General features: G+C 54.3%; 1 protein-coding gene across 1 annotated transcript in view; it reads left to right on the forward strand.

The window, feature by feature from the left end:
• The first annotated feature begins 604 nt into the window (after positions 1-604).
• Positions 605-6,321, forward strand: part of LOC102372078 (ephrin type-B receptor 5) — a 117,411-nt gene continuing 111,694 nt past the window's right edge. The window contains exon 1 of the mRNA XM_006031329.3: positions 605-737. The gene's annotated coding sequence lies outside the window, so the exon portion shown is untranslated. The remainder of the gene's footprint in view (positions 738-6,321) is intronic.

Here is a 6,321-nt window from a genome sequence, read left to right on the forward strand (position 1 = left end):
TTAGGTGAGGGGCAGAGGAGTGCCAGCTGGGGAGCGGGGGCACCAGGTGAAGCATCACTGGCTGCCTTTGGTCCTTTTGTGTTGGCATGACTGCCTGCGGGGTTTGCCAACTGCCCGCTGGGGGGGCAATGCCCCTCTGACTCAGGAGGTGCCAGTTGCCAGGCCAGACTGGCCATGGGGGACTCTCCCGGTCGCTGGGGGCGGGGGGGGCACATGCCCCGCCTGACTAAGGTGGCACCAGGCACCCATGGCCTCACTAAGCCTAAGCCCACCACAGGCCAAGTCCCTTCCCCGTTGTGGAGGATGGGACGTAAGCGGCCTTCGGGTCCCATCCTTTGCCAGGCGCAGGGGGGTTGCCGTGGGCTGCCGCGGCTTGGCTCGCACAGCCTCGCTTTACACAGGGGGCGCCTCCGCGGCTGGTCTCCGCCCCGCGCTGCCGGTGCCGCTGTGCCCGGAGGCCGCGGGGAGGCGGAGGTGGAGGTGGAGGCCGGTCACGGGGCGGGAGGAGCAGGGGCCGGGGACACAGCGAGAGGAAGAAGGCGCCCCTCAGGGAGCAGCGGCCGGGCCGGGCTGGCCCGGGGTGGGAAGAGCCCGCTGTCCCTGCCCGGGCGCGGCCCCGCCGAGATGCGCTTTGTCCAACTTTGCCGCTGCCCGGCGGCGGGGTGAGCGGGAGCGGCCCCGGGAGGCCGCCCGGGGTCTTGCAGGGGGAGCCCGTCCTCCGAGGGAGCCCGAGCCAGGTACCAGCGCGGCGGGAAGCGGGTCCTCGCCTGTCAGGCGCCCGGTGCGAGCAGGGCGGGCAGCGCAGCGCCCCTGGAAGCGGGTCCGGGCTTTGCTGCGGCAGGGATGGTGCAGAGGCAAGCACTCCTTTCTTCCCCCCAGCGCCTGTCTCTCTCAGGGAGTTTGGTTTTCTGCTCTCTGCAGCTCTGCCGCTGCTACCTGGGCTTTCCCGGGGTAGGGAGCGCTCTGGGGAGCGGATCCCTCCTGCGTGGGACGGGGCTGTGACCCCTGGTGGGTGCCTGCCCTGTCCTGCTCTCCACGGGTTGGTGCCTGCCAGGTGGCGGAGGGAGGCAGGAGATAACCTTATGCCACTTGCCACGGATGGTCCAAGTGGCCGTGGAAATCTGGGTGTGAATGGGTTGGGGTCGGGGGTGTGACAGGTAGCATTACTTTTGCTCTTGGGGACCCCCGCCCGCCCCAGGGATGATCTGACTCAAACCGTCGTCTCTGCCCCTGCACCCATCCACCGTGGCTGGGAGGAGTGTGGATCCACATCGCCTTCCTAGGCTCGTGGGCACCAGGGAGGGAAGAGGCTAAGGGGAAGACTGTCTCCGGAGGGATCCATAGTAATAGTAGTGGCTCATGATTGGGAGGGGGAGCTCCTGGAAACAGTGAACTGGATTACTCAAGCAGAAGGCAGTGGCTGTGGGGACTGGCCCCCAGCAGCACATCTGATGCCACTTTGCTGGGTGCTGCCTTGTCCCCCTGCCCCCATGGGCAATTGCTGCCTCAGCTGGGACAAAAGCGGGGCACCTTCCCTCTCGCTTCCCTGGGACCCTTGCTGGAACCACAGACCCTCATTGCAGCTCTTCTGCCCCTTCCCTCCCCCCACCTATGACCACCCTTTCTGGGTAGATCTCTGTTGTCTGTACTCTAGGGCTTTGTCCAGCCCTAGCGTTAAATGTCTCAAACACGGTGGCTGCCATTGGGAACTGTTCCACTCGCTAATTGATCCTTGCTCTTTCCTGACCTCCAGTCTTATGTGATCCTTTTGGCTCAACATTCATCTGGTGGATTTAACCCACTTGTACCATCCTAAGTAATCCCTCTCCTGCTGAGTGCTGGCAGGCGGTGATGTCCCTTCCCCCACCCTGCGCACTCACACTGTTAGCTGAGTTGTGCACGTTTAGTTCCTAATCTCTGCTCATAAATCAATCCCTCCCGACAGCCCCTTAATCATTTTTCTTGTTCCTCGAATTCCCTCTGGCCTGCTGACCTCTTTCTGTCACGGAGGCGTCCAGAATGGTCTGCGTGGCCAGGTGCCCTGGTACATGGAAGGATCCTCACCTCCTGGCTCCAAGCCCTGGAGCCTTACAGAGAGGGATGATTGCCTCTCATCTGAGTGCAGGAGCCAGGAAGAAAGGGACTGTTGTTTCCCTGCTTTATGCCGAGGTCCTCCTCTGTTCCCAGCAGTGGCTTTGGGGAGAGCAGCGTGGGAAGATGTGGGCCGTGTTGGCATAGAAAGAGAGTCCCTCTCTCATGGTTTTCCCAGTCTTCTCAGGCCTTTGGCTGGCATGCTTGCTAATGACATGATGTCAATGTTCTTGGGGGAAGGTGACTAGTGGCTTTAAGGAGGCAGGTGTCCCAGCGTGTCTTCCTCCCATGAGCTGCCACTGATTCCCACAGCAAAGATGCCTATTCCTGAAAGCCAGGCAGGATCATTTCCCTTGTGCCCACCCACTTTTCTCATGCATGTCCCCTACCTATCCAGGTGCACCCCTCCTGCCCTTCAATAAGACATCAGCTGCTCCATCATGGTTTATCTAGGAGTTGCATCCTCCACAGCTGCTCCCATATGTGCAGTGCCCACCTTGGACATGCCACCCTCATAGGCTTCCTGAAATGCCTGCTTGGGTATAGGATGCCATGCTCGCTGCTCCTGCATGGGGTCTGCTCCCACCAAGACTACCCCTTCTGTACACGTGCTCCTTATGCCCCTTTTCAGGCCCTTGGGGGAATGAACTCCATAGCATCCCTCCCTCTCTGCCCAGTGCTGGTTTAAATTGAAAAGCACTATTAATGAGCAGTGAATTTTTGCTTCTCCTGACTGTGATTTTAGGGTTCACACAGCACTGTGAGGTTGGCTGTGTCATATATCCTGCATATTTTATGATGAACACATCAGCCCTAACGTACACAGGGAAGGAGACACAGATCAGTAGAAGGCATTATGCGCACTCAGTATGGCTGACTCCATGCTGCTGGGGCAATCTGAACATCCTCGTGGCTGCTGTTTTTTTGGGGTTTTTTTGATTGTCACTGTGTTTGGATGGTAGGGCTCTGCTCAGGGAAGCGAGCCTGCAGCTGATACTGGGGACTCTGTATTTACTGTCCATCAAAGACTCCAGAACCAATGTGCTCAGTTCACATGCAAAACAATTTTACAGAAAACCATCAGGGGAGGGGGAAAGCACCTCTGCAAAGTGTACTGCTCCCCAAGGATAAATCTCCAGCAGCTGGCACACTTAACTCTGTCCTGTCTGTATTTATTTCTTTTTCCTGCTTGCCTGCCCCCCATCGTTCTCCTTCATCTCCCTCTCTGCCTGCATGAGGCTCATGTTCCCATTGTACCTTATACTGTTTTAAAAGGAGGAAAAACTCTTGCTGTACAGTATTTGGTTGGGCAGCTTTATCTTCTCTTACGGCAGTGAAATGAAGAACAGCTTGTTTTCTTAGCTGCCAGGCCCACAGATGCAGCAAGGACTCTTTTTCCCAGCCCTCTTAGCCTCACCATTAATCAAGGTTCTGCATGTTAGCACCTTTGTCAAACTCGGTGCCTTCCCATTCACTCTCTGTGGCAACTGGGCAATCTTGTGGACCTCCGTGAGTGCACAGGTATCACTGGAACTTACCGAGCAGTTCTGTTGATGCAGGAGGAGGGACGAACTCCAGTTCTTTCCCGTGGAGTTGCACTGGCTCTTGCAAAGCTCCTGGAAACAAGGAGCAGGGGAATCCTACTTTAGTTGCTGGAGCAGCTGCTCTGACTACAGATATGCCTGGGGTGTGGGTCTGCTGAATGAGAAGGTGCCATTTTTATGCACTCGCTTGCTAAATTTGAATCACACTCTTCTTTGTGTTTAAGAAAAGAGATGAAACACGCCAGTGCTTGCTTCCCAGAGGCACACATGCAGTGTTTACAAGAAATATCCCAGTGCCTCCAGGAATTGTTTTTGACGTGCACTGGCAATACACAAGCTGTTAAAGAAGTGTGGACTTAGCAGAAGCCCCAGTGTGGTGTTTGTAGAAAAAAAACCCTCGCCTCTCAAAAATCGACTGGGAAGGTTCTGAGCTGATGAAGAAGCCCCCCTGCCCTCTTACCAAGGAGGTACTGCCTGAGAGGTGCTTGGAGAGGCCAAGTCCTGAGGCAGGTAGCAGCCTTGGGATCCAGCCTCTTCCAGTCACCAGTTTTAAATGTCCAAGGCTCTGGAGGCCCCTGTGCATTCTGATAGTCAAAGCTAGCTTGCCAAGGAGATTTGGATTGAATATGATGTACTGATCACTCCTTCAGACACGCACAGTGGATGAGGAGGGTGAAGAAGCTGGCCAGGGCAGAGGGGAGGCTGCCTGGTGTTCAGGGAGCACTCGACGCTGAACACTGCACACTGACAGGTGATACATGAATCTTTTAGCTTATAGTTTGCAGTGGGATGAAAACTTCTACCTGCAAGTTTAAATACACACACAGCTTTATTTTCCAGGTAGTCTTTCCCTGCTGCCCCTCCCAAGATCATCAGGTAAAGGAGACCTTTGCTGTGTGCTTGCTCTTTCAACGTTCAGTCATTTTTCTGTTCTTTCCCAGGAAAAGCATTTCACGTGGGTGAATTGTGTTTTAACCTGAGGGGTTAGAGCGGGAGAGGAAACTCTTCATTCTGTCTCACAACCCTTGGGTTCAGAAGATGGACCTTGGGTTGCTCCTTCTCCTCCCTGTGACAGTACTCCTTTCCAGTATAGACCCTTATGTGAGATGCATCCCTGATCAACCCAGCTGCCTACTCCAGCTGTGCAGTGGGGGATGCAGAAGCCTGCCTGTGTGTCTATGGGGGCTTGAGTTCCCCAGGAGACTTGCCTTTCTCATGGAGTTTCTGTAAGGGAGGGGAAAAAGAGGAGCACTCATTGCTTGAGATTCCCTGACACAGTTTGCAGACAGGAGGTTTGAACAAGTATCCAGACTCTCGGCTGTCCATCGGAACTGAACTTCCCAGGGGTTTGAGGACATGCTTTTTATGGGCTAAGGTTGATCCTGAGAGCAGTGGAGTGAGATGTCTGTTGTGCCAGGGGAAAGCTGTGTTACAAACATTCTTCTCTGGCACTACAAGATAGAGGAGGCAGGGATTTCTGGCGACTGGGAGGCAGAGCTGGCTCAGGACGCCTGCCCAGGATCGAATCCCAACATGGGCCCTCCCCACAGAGCTGGCTGGTGCCTGCTTGGGCTGTGTTTACACAAAGAGTTCTCCTTAACCTGGCACTAATGTACTGGCAGTGCTGGAAAGGTCTCCGTGACTCTCTTTCCCCCTGTCACTAATTTCTGGCTACTCATTGCAGTTTGAAGTTGTCAGGGTATGTTGTGATTTGGGATATGGAAGAAGCAGCACAGTCAATTATGCCAATTGGAGCACCCTGGGTGCAGGGGGTTTCCCTGTGTGTTGGCTTTACTTTCTTTGGGGCATTGGATTTGCTTTTATTAGGGATGGGAGGCAGAGGCAGGGGCTGGAGATGAATTTGCTCGTCTCCAGCACTTCAGTGCAGTGCCTAGTGGAGGTGGCTGTCCCTGCTGTGCTCAGAGCTAGGCACTGTCTTCCCAGATGCTCTCTTAGTACGGAAGGGGCCGTTTTCTGGCCTAACAGAGATGCTGGATTGCTCATGCTCATTGCCTTGCTTTCAAGCCTCCCTGACTTGGACTTTACAAACCAGCATGACAAAGTACTTGCTCCCCACAGACAGCCGCATCAGGGTTAGGTTTGAAACTTTAATGTGCTTTGTTATGGCTTTTGTGCTTCCAGCACCAAAACCAGTCTGAGCTCGGGAAATGAATTGTTTGTGGAAAGGGTGGCATACGTCCTCATGTGCCAGGCTGCAGAGAGCCAGGCCCAAACACTAACAAGGGTTGTTCATTTAGGAATATCTGTATTGGTAGGTGTCCCTTCTTTTGAGACGTGGAGGCCCTGAATCTGAGGTGCTGATTAGTGATAACCCACGTCTCCACAGGACATTAAAGGAGGTTGTAGGAATTCAGATCTCAGGCCACCGGGAACCTCCAGCATCCACGCGCGCGTGTGCGCACACAGACACACACACACAATCTGTGTGTGTGTGTGTGTGCATGCAAATTATAGGCAAAATGTATTTTGCTCATTCTGCCTCTCATGATAAATAGATTAAAAGGTTGAAGAGAGAATAAAGCAAACAACCTCCTGGAAGCAGGCCAAGAGTGGAATCTTCATCTCCCAATGAAAAAATATTGAGAGTAGGCTCCTCGCCCATTAATAATATATTCTTCACTGGCAGCCTCAATATGTAGAAAGGCTGAAAGGGTTAAATAAGGGA

This window comes from Alligator sinensis, unplaced genomic scaffold, assembly GCF_000455745.1.
Source record: "Alligator sinensis unplaced genomic scaffold, ASM45574v1 scaffold653_1, whole genome shotgun sequence".
Lineage (NCBI taxonomy): Eukaryota > Metazoa > Chordata > Crocodylia > Alligatoridae > Alligator > Alligator sinensis.